At 46.7% G+C, this 18,399-nt stretch overlaps 1 long non-coding RNA gene across 1 annotated transcript; it reads right to left on the bottom strand.

Annotated features, from left to right (window-relative positions):
- Positions 1-1,952: 1,952 nt before the first annotated feature.
- LOC122458647 lies at positions 1,953-16,150 on the bottom strand. The gene is made up of 3 exons (XR_006278752.1): positions 16,141-16,150; positions 4,504-4,516; positions 1,953-2,068 (listed from the first exon to the last, which is right to left on the bottom strand). It is a non-coding gene; the product is annotated as an uncharacterized LOC122458647 (long non-coding RNA).
- Positions 16,151-18,399: the final 2,249 nt, after the last annotated feature.

Below are 18,399 nucleotides of genomic sequence, written 5' to 3'. Positions count from 1 at the left end.
CAGACCCCAGTGCCACATAAGAAAAAGAAGGCGGACGGGGTCATTCCACCGTTAAGAAGCTGCGAGGGGATTCCAGCAGAGTGCGTCCTCTAGCGGGACACCCACGGTCTGGGCCTCAAGACCCGGCACCATTGACAGGGCCCCGACCAGAGGCCCGTTGAGTCCAGTGCTGGTGGACTTCCCTACTTGGGAGGATTTGGAGGAAGAGCTCGACCTCCCCTCCATGCCAGATACCTACGAGGTAGCGTGGGACCTTATTGCCATGACAGCGCAGTCTCCGGCCCCGCAGATGCGAGCTCTGGCACTGCAAGCTCAGGCACCATCAGCGGCACTGACAACGGCACTGTCTGCGGCATCTATGGCGGCGACGCATATGGCACGATCTCCGGCACCCTTCGCCCCGGTTTGTCATTGCAGCAAGCCCAGGATGTTACAGCGCTGCTCCCCATCATCCCAGCACCATTGGGCTCCGCTGCCCCCCCCCCCCCCCCGCCCGTGGTTGGGCACAGAGTACTTTTCCGAGTCAGACGAGTCTTCTGTCTTCTGATGCAGCTGGAACCACTCACAGTCCGGCACCAGTCCTGGCACTGCAGAATTGGGGACTCATCTGCACCAGCAGTCTCCTGGCCACCCCAGTGGCAGGGCCCAGTACAATGGCCCATTTGGACTCTTTGGGTCTATCATCAGACTCAGGGTGAGGGCTCCAGGGCTGCATTGGTGGCATCTGCACTGTGTGCCCTCCCCCTCAGCAATCTCAGAAACCCTGGAGCACCTGAGGACCCTGCATGAGACAGGGACTTTGGGCTGTCGTGTTCAGGCGCAGTGCCTGAATCAGCACCACCAGTTATACTGGAGCCACCTCCAGACGCAGGGATAGATCCGAGGCACCCAACCCAGCCTCCAAAGAGCCAGAAGGGCAGGAAGACCCAGTCCCATGGGTCTCCTCCTCACTGGATGAGGCAGTGGCAGACACCACCACCATCCTACCGGTGATGGCCACCAGGGGACATCAGGACCTTCTTAGGAGGGTGGCCCTAAACCTAAATCTCCAGGCAGAGGAGGTCACGGAGGAGTCGGACACGGTGGTGGACATCCTTGCCCTGGAGGGTCCACCCAGGGTGGCCTTGCCCCTGATAAGAACGATTCAGAACACTACTAAGGTCCTCTGGCAGACTCGAGCCTTGATACCACCTACCACTAAAGCAGTGCAGAGATGCTAACTTGTGTCACAGAAAGGGTATGAACACCTTTTCACCCAGCCCCAACCGGGGACTCTGTTGGTCGATACAGCAAACCATAAGGAGCAACGGGGCAGCCAGCTCCCGCCCCAAAGACCAGGACGCTAAGAAGCTGGACCTTTTTGGCCGAAAGGTCTACTTAACCAGGGAGCTCCAGCTTCGAGTGGCCAACCAGCAAGTGGTACTCAGTCACTATTCTTTCAGTTCCTGGAGCACATTAGAAAATTCCAGGAGTTGCTCCCAACTGACTTGTGCAAGGAATTTAGCGCGTTCCTCAAGGAGGGCAGGGTGGTCTCAAGAACCTCTACGCAGGTCGCGTTAGATATGGCAGACTCGGCGGTTCGGACTATGGCCACTGCCATTACAATGAGATGCAGCGCATGAGATCCAGAACATAATCTAGGACCTGCCCTTTGACTGTGCAGGCTAGTTCCCCCAAAATATGGCTGTCGCTTCCACAGTCTTAAGGACTCGTGGGCAACTTTAAAGTCTTTGGATATCCACACCCCTACACCATTCAAACCTCAGCCTGTCCCACTTCTACTCTGGGCTCCCAAGGCAAGACTCATTCAGGAGATGGAGCAGGAATAATAGGAGGTGCCCACCACGGTCTTTCTCAGGCCAAGGCCAGGGTTCAGCCAAACAGCCCCTGGGCCTGAAGCCAAACTTTTGAAGATGCACCAGAGGATGGAGCACCACTGCCAAACTTGTGTCCTTACCCCCTCTTTGTGAATTGACTCTTCCACTTCTATTGTGCTTGGTCCCAGATCACATCAGATCGCTGGGTCCTGAGCATGGTGGATGTGGGATATTCTATCCAATTCTGTTTCCTCCCACCCTCCCACTCCCCTTCCCCATCCCCTTCTGGGGCCCTTCTCACGAACAACTCCTTCTGCAGGAGGTGCAATCGCTCTTTGCTCTAGGAGTAATGGAGGAGGTTCCTTAGGAGTTCAGGGGCAAGGGGTTCTACTCCTGCTATTTCCTCCTCCCCAAGGACTCCACACAGGCCAGGGCATTCCTACCCGAGCTGCACTTCCAAACACTCACGGACATTATCGAAAACCTTCGCCAATTCCTCACAAGTACGGGAAATTGCATGAAACTGTTGGGCCATATGGCAGCCTGCACAAACATAGTTGGCCACTCCAGGTTGCACCTTTGGCCCCTCCAGATGTGGATGGCGTGGGTGCACAAGCTGGGCAGGGACCCACTGGACAGGAAAAGTTACCCTTCCCCCTCGCATTCTCTAGGCTCTCCGCTGGTGGCTGCAGCCACGAGTGGTCTGTGTGGGAGTACCCTTTGCCAAACCCCAATCTCCGCTATCGCTGGTCATGGATGCCTCAGTGCTTGGTTGGGGAGCGCATCTGGGCAATATCAGAACCCAAGACCTATGGTCCCATGCAGAACTAGCGCTGCACATCAATGTAAGGGAGCTCAGGGCAGTTCTTCTGGCATGCCAAGTGTTCCAGGCCCGCCTTCAGGGCTCATGTGTGTCGGTGCTGACGGACAACACTGCAGCAATGTTCTATATAAACAAACAGAGTGGTGCTCGCTCCTCTCCCCTGTGCCAGGAAGCCCTCGAGCTGTGGGACTTTTGCATCGCCCACTTGATACACCTAGAGGCGTCACACCTTCTGGGAGCACAAAATGAGCTAGCCAATCGCCTCAGCCACTCGTTCCACGGTAACGAATGGTCCCTCAGGCTGGACATCGTGTACTTGATTTTCCAGAGGTGGGGCTCTCCCCACATAGACTGTTTGGGACATGGAGCAACAGGAAGTGCTAGTGGTTCTGCTCTTTCCTGAACCACAGCCCAGGCTCCATCACGGACATCTTTCACCTGTCATGGACAAGTCACCTGCTGTACGCGTTACTGCTCTTCCCTCTCATACACACAGCTCCTCAAGACTTGCTGGGATGGGGCTTCCTTGATCCTCCTAGCGCCAGCGTGGCCCCACCAGCACTGGTTCACCATGCCATTGAACCTTTCAGTGGACAGACCAGCCCTTCCTGTGTGCCTGACCCTAATCGCACAAGACCACGGCCATCTGCAATACCCCAATCTGGAGTCCCTCCACCTCATACCGTGGAAACTGCATGGCTGAATCCTCTTGAGCTTCAGTGTTCAGACTCAGTTAGGGAGGTTCTGCTGAGAAGTAGGAAACCCTCCACTCGTGCCACGTACCTGGCAAAGTGGAAGCTGTTTTCCATATGGTCTCTGCACGGGGCACCAATCCACAGCAAGCGCTAATTCCCCTTGTTTTGGACTATCCACTATACCTCAAGCAGCAGGGGTTAGCAATATCATCTCTCAGGGTACACCAGGCTGCCATTTCAGCCTTCCACCCAGGGGAAGCTAGTAGGTCAGTCTTCGGCAATCCCATGGTGGGCCAGTTTCTCAAAGGCTTGGACAGACTTTATCCCCAGGTATGACGGACCTCAACCTACTCCTGGCCACGCTCATGGGGCCCCCTTTTGAGCCCATGGTGACCTGCCCTCTGTCCTACCTTTCTTGGAAGGTGGCCTTTCTTCTGGCCGAGGTTATGGCCACCAGGGTTTCCGAGCTCAGAGCACTGATTTCTGAGCCCCTCTGTACAGTCTTTTATAAAGATAAGGTGCAGTTACGCCCTCTCCCTGTGTTTCTGCCAAAGGTAGTCTCCCAGTTTCATGTGAACCAGGACATATTTTTACCTGTGTTCTTCCCTAAGCCACAAGCCAGTAACAAAGAGCAAATGCTCCATTCCCTGGACATCAGGTGTGCCCTAGCATTCTACATTGAGTGCACAAAGCCATTTTGTAAATCACCACAGCTCTTTATTGCCATTGCAGAGAGGACGAAGGGGCTTCTGATCTTGTCCCAGTGCATTTCATCATGGATCACATCCTGTATCAGGACATGCTACGACCTGGCTAAAATTCCAGCCCCTCCGCTGATGGCGCACTCCATGAGAATGCAGGCTTCATCCACAGCATTCCTGGCACAGGTCCCTATCCTGGAAATATGCAAGACAGCAACATGGTCCTCTGTCCACACCTTCACATCACTCTACGTCATCATCCAACAGGAAAGGGATGTTGCAGCCGTTGGCATGGCAGTCCTGCATTCAGCAACCAGGTGAACTCTGACCCCTCCTCCAGGGGAACTGCTTGGAAGTCATCTATTGGAATGCACATGAGCAATCACTCGAAGAAGAAAAAATGGTTATCTATCTCTCATAACTGTTGTTCTTCGGCATGTGTTGCTCATGTCCATTCCAAATCCCACCCACCACCCCTCTCTCAGAGTATTCCGGCAAGAAGAAACTGAGCAGGCGGCGGGTCAGCAGGGACTTATACACACCGCCATGAAGGTGCCACTCCAGGAGTCTCCACAGCCGACCCAATCAGTGCCATTAGGGGAAAAACCTTCTGACAATCGTGCGGACGGTGCGCACACACCTATTGGAATGGATATGAGCAGCACATCTCAAAGAACAAGTTATGAGAAGTAGGTAACCGTTTTTTTTCCAGGTATAATTGCAGGCAAAAACATTAAATGATTTTAACCTCACCCCATCCTAATAGTCACTTTAACTAGAAAAGTGAGGTTTCAGTCCAGGCTAAATAGATTGATGCTCCCAAATAAAATCATGAATGCCTGTCAAGGCTGTGAACTGATTACATATGCATGTGCTAAATATGAACCCTGGAATGCTGAAAACCTATGTATGGAAAACCTAGACATATAACTAGGGGTTTCGGTAGTAAGTAAGTAAAAAAAAAACCTGAACAGAAAAATAGTAAAAAAGTAGTCCTCAAAGCCCCAAAGAAGATAGTATGAGTACTTTTAGAGATCGAGACTAATGACTCAGTCTTGGATTAATTTGTTTTAATGCATTAAAAGTAAGAGCTTGTTAATAGACAGAAGTTGAAAAAGGTAATTGGTACGGAAGGTGAAAGAATCTTCAATGGTGTTAATCTTATTAAGAAACTATTTTTACATAAGCAACAAGATATATTGCAATGCATGGTGGATATTTTCTTGCCTGATTGAGTTAAATACAGATTAACTAGGTAACGTGTTGTGTGTGGTGTCATATATTATTGATGGGAAAGTCAAACCTGTTAGAGTAGAAAATCAACTTCTATCTCTATATACTACTAAGAGACGATGTAGTGAGTCCTAGAATATGGGTTGATGGGCTCATTCAGAAATATGCTTCTTTGTTTAAAGGCTTTACAAATTAAAGAATATTGTCACAAGGTTGCAACAGACGGCCATGCCAGAGTCTTGATGTAAAGCTCACTTTTGCACGTCCCTGTGTTCATGGGGTTACTGTGTGAATGTGGGAATTAGACCAGCCCTTAGGCTGAAATTTCTCTTGGAGACTGGCGCAGGGTAAACTGAATTTCTGCTTTCAGTGCAAAACTCAACTCAGTTTTAACTATGGAGCCATGACCAGTGCTTCCATTATTATATATATATATATAATAGTGTATATGTAAATTATATTTTATATATATAATAGTGTATATGTAAATTATATTTTATATATATGATCTAATAATTTACACACAGAAGTAGTTTATGTTTATATTTGTATTTACTGTGGACTTACCTACAGTATATTGTGTTTTGAATGAATGTGTTCATTTTTAAAATTAGTTATTGTAACACGATAAAATGTTTGAATGTGACAAATGCTGGGTTATAATGCAACAAGAAGTTGTTTTATATGCACTTATAATCTTGAAACACTTTGAAAGGAGCTCAGGAGCTGTGATCTTTTGATATGGGCTTTTCATATTTGCATGTTAACTGTATGTAACTACTCTGTTAACCTGAGATTTTTATTGTTAATGAAAGAGAGCCACATCCGAAACCTGGGGACACCTGCATATAAAGATTAATACTTTTGTGTTTTGTCATTTCATCACGAATTTTAAGGCCTTGGTGAGCTATTTAATTGGCTGAAATAATGTAGTATCTGTTCATTCCATAGTATTTGCACCATCCAAGGAGTAAATATCATGAGGAGATCTGATTTCATGTTATTTCAGGCCTATACATGACTCCAGTTACATTTTTAAAGAGCCAGTGAAAAATTTCAATATGTGTTTAAAAAATGTTTAAAATAAAAATACAAAATGCCATGCATACAACAGACAGAAAACTTTGAAGTCCCTGCATGATGGATTGCTGCTTTGTGATCTTAGAAAGAACTTGCCTAACTACATCAAGATAATTTTTGAAATCTAGAATCTTAATCTTATATCTTTGTGTAATGAAACTTAATAGGCCATTTAAGAGTTTCATATAGTGACCTGTCCTGCTTAGTGGAGTTGCTTTCTCTATTTCAATCACGTTAAGCATGCCAAGAATAATAGCCTATTTTATTTGTGCAGTAGAGTCTAGCCACACGTGCATAATGTTGAATTAGCAGAGTTTAAAACAATCTATAAACTGGATGAAAACTGCACTGATTGACTGAAGAAAATTCTGTAACTATGTAATTACATCCCTCATGCCAATATCATGCCTCAGTTCCTCCACATCTCTGGTCCATTTGTCCCAAAAGGTAGTGCAACTGGTGTGTGTAGCAGCAGCCACTGGCACCAGTCACCCTTGACCTCTGCAATGTGAAAGGGGATATCACCATTTGTAACCCTGAACCATGTCTTATGGCTGAGGCCAAGAAATAAAGAGCAGTCTCTTCCCCGCATTTCTGTTCGTCACACTCTCTGTGCATTGGAGGAGGCAAGTCCAAATTCCCCTGGGAGACTGAGTGCTCGTGGAAGCAAATGTGCATTCAGCAGGGAGTTTATAATTGCCACACATCCTACAGGACCCTGTGCAGTACCACCCTCCCTTCTGACTCTCAAAGTCTATCTCACCTTTGGAGCCAGGAGCCAGTTGCAGAACCTTAGACAGATTACAGCCAGGCTAGAATACAGGAATGAGAGCACGGAATGCTGGGGTGGTTTTGTCCATCATGGTGACATGGCAGAAGAGCATGCAACGTCACTTTTGAATATAATGAGCATTCGAAGGAAGGGTCGATCTTTGTGAGATTATGACATTTCGCACAAAGTCAAACCCTGTTGAATGGTAACAGGCATACTTGTGTTTCCAGTAGCTCAGCTCCGCTCAGGAAGTGGGCCCCGGGGCAAGTGGTGACAGCAGCTCAGTACAAAGCTGCAAGCAACAGTTTTCTGGCTTCTTTTGTTTTGTTACAAGTTAATTTTAGTTGAATGTTCCAGCAGGAATGGTGTGTTATCCGCAACTAGCATTCTTCCTACCTGTGCATAAATACTTAAATATGTGTTGGGCCAGAGAGAGAGAGAGTGAGAATGACTCCATAGTCTAGTGACTAGTGCACTCCCTTGGGAAGATTGGTTTCAGAGTAGCAGCCGTGTTAGTTTGTATTTGCAAAAGAGAAAAGGAGTACTTGTGGCACCTTAGAGACTAACAATTTTATTTGAGCATAAGCTTTCGTGAGCTACAGCTCACTTCATCGGATGCTGTAGCTCACGAAAGCTTATGCTCATATAAATTTGTTAGTCTCTAAGGTGCCACAAGTACTCCTTTTCTTTTTTGGGAAGATTGGAGATTTAGGTTCCAGTTCCCACAGTTTCAGTGCATGTTTAATTATGTATATACAGTGGAACAGCTTCAGTGGGAGAGACTGAGAGATACCCACCCCAGAATACCCAGTAGCTTAGTTCAGGGGTTCTTAACCTTTTACTTTCTGAGGCCCCCTCAACATGCTATAAAAACTCCACGGTCCATCTGTGCCACAATAATTGATTTCCTGCATATAAAAGCCAGGGCTGGTGTTAGGGGATAGCAAGCAGAGCAATTGCCTGGGGCCATATGCCACTGGGCCTCTGCAAAACTATATTGCTCTTGCTTCTGCTTCAGCCCCAGGTGGCGGGGCTCAGGGCCCCAGGCTTCAACCCCATGTGGTGGGACTTCGGCTTTCCACCCTGGGCCCTGCGAGTCTAATGCTGTTCCTGGTTGGCAGCCCCCCTCCCCGTGAAACTGCTAGCAGCCCCCTAGAGGGCTTCGGACCTCTGGTTGAGAACCACTGACCTAGCGGATAGAACACTGAGGTGGGAGACCCAGTGTCAAATCATGTCTCCATGTGAAGTGGAAGGGGAAATTGAACCCTGGCCTCTCACATCCTTAGTGAGTGCCCTACAACTGGGCCAAAAGCTACAAAGGGGATACCACCACCACCACATCCTCTGGCTGTTTGATGGGGGTTTAGACATGCCCAGATCCTGCTTACCAGATCCAGTCCCAGAGAAAAGATAGGGCAGGGAACACCTAGTTTGTGAGTTGCTGAGCCATGTCATGGTTGAGGCAGCTGTGCACATGCCCCTCTACTGAAATTTAGGCACCTTAGGGACTGTAACAGTGGAAGTGTAGGTGACTAAGGACTTTAGGTGCCTATAAGGCTAGATGGCAGCTGAGCAGGGGTTTTGTAGATGCCAGTGGTACCTAAATATTGGACTTAGGTGCATAAAATGGCAGTAAGGTCCTCGGTTTCCCTTGAGACTACTGTATGTATTTATTTCCATTCACTGAGAAAAATAAATGTTCATGTCTTCCTGTGAAGCACTCTGGACAGAAACAACTGGATGGTCACTCTACCAAAATGTCATTCTCATCTGCAGACAAGTTGGCATATGTGAGTGTCTATTGTGGTGACTTAATACTAGTTCACTTGGCAAAATGTAGTATCCTCTAGGTAAATTCCCCTACCTCAGAGAGCAAGGAAGCAATTTCTGTCAATCACATGTTCTCTCAGATGAAGTCCCTTCTGCTCCTTTGGGAAAAGCAGCTGCTGCTGTTTAGTATTCTCTGGAAAACTGCCTTGTGCTTTCCCACACAGCAGCTCTTTCATTTAATTCTTTTCATACACATTCTCAGCATTTCCCGTTAGACCCTGTTGCATACCCCAGTTCATGTTCTCGTATACACAGCATTTGGAAAGAGACAGTAACCATTTGACCCTGCAGTGCTACATCAGCACTGCCAAGCCAATGCACAGTATTGTGCCTCTGGAAGAACAGGCTCTTTTAGTCTGCCAAATGCTTCATAAACAAAGTTGTCAGCTACAATCCTAGGCCCGAGTCCAATATCTTTATTAGCAGTGATGATGCATAAAGCATTGAGACATATTGCATGCTTTTTCAGCTCCTAGGTTGAGGTGATAGTTAGAAAAATCATGTTGTGTCAGTCTTGGTCCTAGGGGCTCTTCAGGCTGCAGCACAAGGAAGGTTAAATACTGTAGCACAAAGGACATATTTCTCATTTTCTACCATGGAAATACAACTGGTAACTGTGATGACTGTATAGCTCTATAGATGAGAAATGACCAGCCTGTGATGAGCAAACAACCCTGACAGAAAACACAAAAGCAGACACATAATTCACAAGCCAGACAATGAGAGATAAGACACTGAATACGAATAAGAGTGTCAGAGTAGCAGCCGTGTTAGTCTGTATTCGCAAAAAGAAAAGGAGTACTTGTGGCACCTTAGAGACTAACAAATTTATTAGAGCATAAGCTTTCGTGAGCTACAGCTCACTTCATCGGATGCATTTGGTGGAAAAAAACAGAGGAGAGATTTATATACACACACACAGAGAACATGAAACAATGGGTTTATCATACACACTGTAAGGAGAGTGATCACTTAAGATAAGCCATCACCAACAGCAGGGGGGGGAAGGAGGAAAACCTTTCATGGTGACAAGCAGGTAGGCTAATTCCAGCAGTTAACAAGAATATCAGAGGAACAGTGGGGGGTGGGGTGGGAGGGAGAAATAACATGGGGAAATAGTTTTACTTTGTGTAATGACTCATCCATTCCCAGTCTCTATTCAAGCCTAAGTTAATTGTATCCAGTTTGCAAATTAATTCCAATTCAGCAGTCTCTCGTTGGAGTCTGTTTTTGAAGCTTTTTTGTTGAAGTATAGCCACTCTTAGGTCTGTGATCGAGTGACCAGAGAGATTGAAGTGTTCTCCAACTGGTTTTTGAATGTTATAATTCTTGACGTCTGATTTGTGTCCATTCATTCTTTTACGTAGAGACTGTCCAGTTTGGCCAATGTACATGGCAGAGGGGCATTGCTGGCACATGATGGCATATATCACATTGGTAGATGCACAGGTGAACGAGCCTCTGATGGTGTGGCTGATGTGATTAGGCCCTATGATGGTATCCCCTGAATAGATATGTGGACAGAGTTGGCAACGGGCTTTGTTGCAAGGATAGGTTCCTGGGTTAGTGGTTCTGTTGTGTGGTGTGTGGTTGCTGGTGAGTATTTGCTTCAGATTGGGGGGCTGTCTGTAAGCAAGGACTGGTCTGTCTCCCAAGATCTGAGAGAGCGATGGCTCGTCCTTCAGGATAGGTTGTAGATCCTTGATGATGCGTTGGAGGGGTTTTAGTTGGGGGCTGAAGGTGATGGCTAGTGGCGTTCTGTTGTTTTCTTTGTTGGGCCTGTCCTGTAGTAGGTGACTTCTGGGTACTCTTCTGGCTCTGTCAATCTGTTTCTTCACTTCAGCAGGTGGGTACTGTAGTTGTAGGAATGCATGATAGAGATCTTGTAGGTGTTTGTCTCTGTCTGAGGGGTTGGAGCAAATGCGGTTATATCGTAGCGCTTGGCTGTAGACAATGGATCGAGTGGTATGATCTGGATGAAAGCTAGAGGCATGTAGGTAGGAATAGCGGTCAGTAGGTTTCCGATATAGGGTGGTGTTTATGTGACCATCGCTTATTAGCACCGTAGTGTCCAGGAAGTGGATCTCTTGTGTGGACTGGTCCAGGCTGAGGTTGATGGTGGGATGGAAATTGTTGAAATCATGGTGGAATTCCTCAAGAGCTTCTTTTCCATGGGTCCAGATGATGAAGATGTCATCAATGTAGCGCAAGTAGAGTAGGGGCATTAGGGAACGAGAGCTGAGGAAGCGTTGTTCTAAGTCAGCCATAAAAATGTTGGCATACTGTGGGGCCATGCGGGTACCCATCGCAGTGCCGCTGATTTGAAGGTATACATTGTCACCAAATGTGAAATAGTTATGGGTCAGGACAAAGTCACAAAGTTCTGCCACCAGGTTACCCGTGACAGTATCGGGGATACTGTTCCTGACGGCTTGTAGTCCATCTTTGTGTGGAATGTTGGTGTAGAGGGCTTCTACATCCATAGTGGCTAGGATGGTGTTTTTAGGAAGATCACCAATGGACTGTAGTTTCCTCAGGAAATCGGTGGTGTCTCGAAGATAGCTGGGAGTGCTGGTAACGAAGGGCCTGAGGAGGGAGTCTACATAGCCAGACAATCCTGCTGTCAGGGTGCCAATGCCTGAGATGATGGGGCGTCCAGGATTTCCAGGTTTATGGATCTTGGGTAGCAGATAGAATACCCCAGGTCCTGGCTCCAGGGGTGTGTCTGTGCGGATTTGTTCTTGTGCTTTTTCAGGGAGTTTCTTGAGCAAATGCTGTAGTTTCTTTTGGTAACTCTCAGTGGGATCAGAGGGTAATGGCTTGTAGAAAGTGGTGTTGGAGAGCTGCCTAGTAGCCTCTTGTTCATACTCTGACCTATTCATGATGACGACAGCACCTCCTTTGTCAGCCTTTTGATTATGATGTCAGAGTTGTTTCTGAGGCTGTGGATGGCACTGTGTTCTGCATGGCTGAGGTTATGGGGTAAGCGATGCTGCTTTTCCACAATTTCAGCTCGTGCACGTCGGCGGAAGCAGTCTATGTAGAAATCCAGGCTGCTGTTTCGACCTTCAGGAGGAGTCCACCTAGAATCCTTCTTTTTGTAGTGTTGGCAGGAAGGTCTCTGTGGGTTAATATGTTGGTCAGAGGTGTGTTGGAAATATTCCTTGAGTCTGAGACGTCGAAAATAGGATTCTAGGTCACCACAGAACTGTATCATGTTCGTGGGGGTGGAGGGGCAAAAGGAGAGGCCCCGAGATAGGACAGATTCTTCCGCTGGGCTAAGAGTATAGTTGGATAGATTAACAATATTGCTGGGTGGGTTACGGGAACCATTGTTGTGGCCCCTTGTGGCATATAGTAGTTTAGATAGCTTAGTGTCCTTTTTCTTTTGTAGAGAATCAAAGTGTGTTTTGTAAATGGCTTGTCTAGTTTTTATAAAGTCCAGCCACGAGGAAGTTTGTGTGGAAGGTTGGTTCTTTATGAGAGTATCCAGTTTTGAGAGCTCATTCTTAATCTTTCCCTGTTTGCTAAGAGTACCCAGAAGTCACCTACTACAGGACAGGCCCAACAAAGAAAACAACAGAACGCCACTAGCCATAAACAGATTGACAGAGCCAGAAGAGTACCCAGAAGTCACCTACTACAGGACAGGCCCAACAAAGAAAACAACAGAACGCCACTAGCCATAAACAGATTGACAGAGCCAGAAGAGTACCCAGAAGTCACCTACTACAGGACAGGCCCAACAAAGAAAACAACAGAACGCCACTAGCCATAAACAGATTGACAGAGCCAGAAGAGTACCCAGAAGTCACCTACTACAGGACAGGCCCAACAAAGAAAACAACAGAACGCCACTAGCCATAAACAGATTGACAGAGCCAGAAGAGTACCCAGAAGTCACCTACTACAGGACAGGCCCAACAAAGAAAACAACAGAACGCCACTAGCCATAAACAGATTGACAGAGCCAGAAGAGTACCCAGAAGTCACCTACTACAGGACAGGCCCAACAAAGAAAACAACAGAACGCCACTAGCCATAAACAGATTGACAGAGCCAGAAGAGTACCCAGAAGTCACCTACTACAGGACAGGCCCAACAAAGAAAACAACAGAACGCCACTAGCCATAAACAGATTGACAGAGCCAGAAGAGTACCCAGAAGTCACCTACTACAGGACAGGCCCAACAAAGAAAACAACAGAACGCCACTAGCCATAAACAGATTGACAGAGCCAGAAGAGTACCCAGAAGTCACCTACTACAGGACAGGCCCAACAAAGAAAACAACAGAACGCCACTAGCCATAAACAGATTGACAGAGCCAGAAGAGTACCCAGAAGTCACCTACTACAGGACAGGCCCAACAAAGAAAACAACAGAACGCCACTAGCCATAAACAGATTGACAGAGCCAGAAGAGTACCCAGAAGTCACCTACTACAGGACAGGCCCAACAAAGAAAACAACAGAACGCCACTAGCCATAAACAGATTGACAGAGCCAGAAGAGTACCCAGAAGTCACCTACTACAGGACAGGCCCAACAAAGAAAACAACAGAACGCCACTAGCCATAAACAGATTGACAGAGCCAGAAGAGTACCCAGAAGTCACCTACTACAGGACAGGCCCAACAAAGAAAACAACAGAACGCCACTAGCCATAAACAGATTGACAGAGCCAGAAGAGTACCCAGAAGTCACCTACTACAGGACAGGCCCAACAAAGAAAACAACAGAACGCCACTAGCCATAAACAGATTGACAGAGCCAGAAGAGTACCCAGAAGTCACCTACTACAGGACAGGCCCAACAAAGAAAACAACAGAACGCCACTAGCCATAAACAGATTGACAGAGCCAGAAGAGTACCCAGAAGTCACCTACTACAGGACAGGCCCAACAAAGAAAACAACAGAACGCCACTAGCCATAAACAGATTGACAGAGCCAGAAGAGTACCCAGAAGTCACCTACTACAGGACAGGCCCAACAAAGAAAACAACAGAACGCCACTAGCCATCACCTTCAGCCCCCAACTAAAACCCCTCCAACGCATCATCAAGGATCTACAACCTATCCTGAAGGACGAGCCATCGCTCTCTCAGATCTTGGGAGACAGACCAGTCCTTGCTTACAGACAGCCCCCCAATCTGAAGCAAATACTCACCAGCAACCACACACCACACAACAGAACCACTAACCCAGGAACCTATCCTTGCAACAAAGCCCGTTGCCAACTCTGTCCACATATCTATTCAGGGGATACCATCATAGGGCCTAATCACATCAGCCACACCATCAGAGGCTCGTTCACCTGTGCATCTACCAATGTGATATATGCCATCATGTGCCAGCAATGCCCCTCTGCCATGTACATTGGCCAAACTGGACAGTCTCTACGTAAAAGAATGAATGGACACAAATCAGACGTCAAGAATTATAACATTCAAAAACCAGTTGGAGAACACTTCAATCTCTCTGGTCACTCGATCACAGACCTAAGAGTGGCTATACTTCAACAAAAAAGCTTCAAAAACAGACTCCAACGAGAGACTGCTGAATTGGAATTAATTTGCAAACTGGATACAATTAACTTAGGCTTGAATAGAGACTGGGAATGGATGAGTCATTACACAAAGTAAAACTATTTCCCCATGTTATTTCTCCCTCCCACCCCACCCCCCACTGTTCCTCTGATATTCTTGTTAACTGCTGGAATTAGCCTACCTGCTTGTCACCATGAAAGGTTTTCCTCCTTCCCCCCCCTGCTGTTGGTGATGGCTTATCTTAAGTGATCACTCTCCTTACAGTGTGTATGATAAACCCATTGTTTCATGTTCTCTGTGTGTGTGTATATAAATCTCTCCTCTGTTTTTTCCACCAAATGCATCCGATGAAGTGAGCTGTAGCTCACGAAAGCTTATGCTCTAATAAATTTGTTAGTCTCTAAGGTGCCACAAGTACTCCTTTTCTTTTTGCGAATACAGACTAACACGGCTGCTACTCTGAAACCTGTGATTATGCAAGGCACTGAATTTAGCCGTATAGAGTGGAAATCTGTCAACTTCATGAAAAAACTCGCACAGATACAGACAGACATCATCTTCCTCTCCAAATGCAAACAGATGGACATCATACCGAAAGGACTGAAGGTAAAAAATCCATTACAATCTACATACCACACAGACTATGCTGACAGCTTGTGCCACACACTCTCAAGGAAACTGCGGAACCACCTGATCAACATCCTCTACAGCAAACAGGGAAAGATTAAGAATGAGCTCTCAAAACTGGATACTCTCATAAAGAACCAACCTTCCACACAAACTTCCTCGTGGCTGGACTTTATAAAAACTAGACAAGCCATTTACAAAACACACTTTGATTCTCTACAAAAGAAAAAGGACACTAAGCTATCTAAACTACTATATGCCACAAGGGGCCACAACAATGGTTCCCGTAACCCACCCAGCAATATTGTTAATCTATCCAACTATACTCTTAGCCCAGCGGAAGAATCTGTCCTATCTCGGGGCCTCTCCTTTTGCCCCTCCACCCCCACGAACATGATACAGTTCTGTGGTGACCTAGAATCCTATTTTCGACGTCTCAGACTCAAGGAATATTTCCAACACACCTCTGACCAACATATTAACCCACAGAGACCTTCCTGCCAACACTACAAAAAGAAGGATTCTAGGTGGACTCCTCCTGAAGGTCGAAACAGCAGCCTGGATTTCTACATAGACTGCTTCCGCCGACGTGCACGAGCTGAAATTGTGGAAAAGCAGCATCGCTTACCCCATAACCTCAGCCATGCAGAACACAGTGCCATCCACAGCCTCAGAAACAACTCTGACATCATAATCAAAAAGGCTGACAAAGGAGGTGCTGTCGTCATCATGAATAGGTCAGAGTATGAACAAGAGGCTACTAGGCAGCTCTCCAACACCACTTTCTACAAGCCATTACCCTCTGATCCCACTGAGAGTTACCAAAAGAAACTACAGCATTTGCTCAAGAAACTCCCTGAAAAAGCACAAGAACAAATCCGCACAGACACACCCCTGGAGCCAGGACCTGGGGTATTCTATCTGCTACCCAAGATCCATAAACCTGGAAATCCTGGACGCCCCATCATCTCAGGCATTGGCACCCTGACAGCAGGATTGTCTGGCTATGTAGACTCCCTCCTCAGGCCCTTCGTTACCAGCACTCCCAGCTATCTTCGAGACACCACCGATTTCCTGAGGAAACTACAGTCCATTGGTGATCTTCCTAAAAACACCATCCTAGCCACTATGGATGTAGAAGCCCTCTACACCAACATTCCACACAAAGATGGACTACAAGCCGTCAGGAACAGTATCCCCGATACTGTCACGGGTAACCTGGTGGCAGAACTTTGTGACTTTGTCCTGACCCATAACTATTTCACATTTGGTGACAATGTATACCTTCAAATCAGCGGCACTGCGATGGGTACCCGCATGGCCCCACAGTATGCCAACATTTTTATGGCTGACTTAGAACAACGCTTCCTCAGCTCTCGTTCCCTAATGCCCCTACTCTACTTGCGCTACATTGATGACATCTTCATCATCTGGACCCATGGAAAAGAAGCTCTTGAGGAATTCCACCATGATTTCAACAATTTCCATCCCACCATCAACCTCAGCCTGGACCAGTCCACACAAGAGATCCACTTCCTGGACACTACGGTGCTAATAAGCGATGGTCACATAAACACCACCCTATATCGGAAACCTACTGACCGCTATTCCTACCTACATGCCTCTAGCTTTCATCCAGATCATACCACTCGATCCATTGTCTACAGCCAAGCGCTACGATATAACCGCATTTGCTCCAACCCCTCAGACAGAGACAAACACCTACAAGATCTCTATCATGCATTCCTACAACTACAGTACCCACCTGCTGAAGTGAAGAAACAGATTGACAGAGCCAGAAGAGTACCCAGAAGTCACCTACTACAGGACAGGCCCAACAAAGAAAACAACAGAACGCCACTAGCCATCACCTTCAGCCCCCAACTAAAACCCCTCCAACGCATCATCAAGGATCTACAACCTATCCTGAAGGACGAGCCATCGCTCTCTCAGATCTTGGGAGACAGACCAGTCCTTGCTTACAGACAGCCCCCCAATCTGAAGCAAATACTCACCAGCAACCACACACCACACAACAGAACCACTAACCCAGGAACCTATCCTTGCAACAAAGCCCGTTGCCAACTCTGTCCACATATCTATTCAGGGGATACCATCATAGGGCCTAATCACATCAGCCACACCATCAGAGGCTCGTTCACCTGTGCATCTACCAATGTGATATATGCCATCATGTGCCAGCAATGCCCCTCTGCCATGTACATTGGCCAAACTGGACAGTCTCTACGTAAAAGAATGAATGGACACAAATCAGACGTCAAGAATTATAACATTCAAAAACCAGTTGGAGAACACTTCAATCTCTCTGGTCACTCGATCACAGACCTAAGAGTGGCTATACTTCAACAAAAAAGCTTCAAAAACAGACTCCAACGAGAGACTGCTGAATTGGAATTAATTTGCAAACTGGATACAATTAACTTAGGCTTGAATAGAGACTGGGAATGGATGAGTCATTACACAAAGTAAAACTATTTCCCCATGTTATTTCTCCCTCCCACCCCACCCCCCACTGTTCCTCTGATATTCTTGTTAACTGCTGGAATTAGCCTACCTGCTTGTCACCATGAAAGGTTTTCCTCCTTCCCCCCCCTGCTGTTGGTGATGGCTTATCTTAAGTGATCACTCTCCTTACAGTGTGTATGATAAACCCATTGTTTCATGTTCTCTGTGTGTGTGTATATAAATCTCTCCTCTGTTTTTTCCACCAAATGCATCCGATGAAGTGAGCTGTAGCTCACGAAAGCTTATGCTCTAATAAATTTGTTAGTCTCTAAGGTGCCACAAGTACTCCTTTTCTTTTTGCGAATAAGAGTGTGTGTGTGCATGTGTGTGCGTGGGTACGAGAGAGAGAGAGAGAGAGAGAGAGAGAGAGAGAGAGATGGGGGAGGGGATTCAACTGCTTTATTGAAAGGGCAATTACTTGAACAGCTCTTCCAACTGTATTTCATCTGCAGTTACTACCAGGTGATATAAAACTGTTAAAATCCTTTATCAAAATGGCAGACTTGCTTCTTGGCAAAATAAGTAACACAAGCAATTAAAAGCACTGATATATAACATCTGCCTTTTAAACTAATCCGCTTGGTTTCTGTTTTGTTCCTCAGAACATATGTTTTGGCTCAGAGCTGCAGAATTGTTATTATGCACTCAGCAGAGCCCGTAAACATTGTGGCTAACTATGAGATGACTGTGCTAGGGTGTCTCAGAAATACCTTTGGTTAGGTAGAAATATTGCTGCTTCTATTAGCT

This window comes from Dermochelys coriacea, chromosome 2 (genome assembly GCF_009764565.3).
Source record: "Dermochelys coriacea isolate rDerCor1 chromosome 2, rDerCor1.pri.v4, whole genome shotgun sequence".
NCBI lineage: Eukaryota > Metazoa > Chordata > Testudines > Dermochelyidae > Dermochelys > Dermochelys coriacea.
The sequence above is the reverse complement of the archived record's forward strand: the minus strand, read 5'-3'. Positions and strand labels throughout refer to the sequence as shown.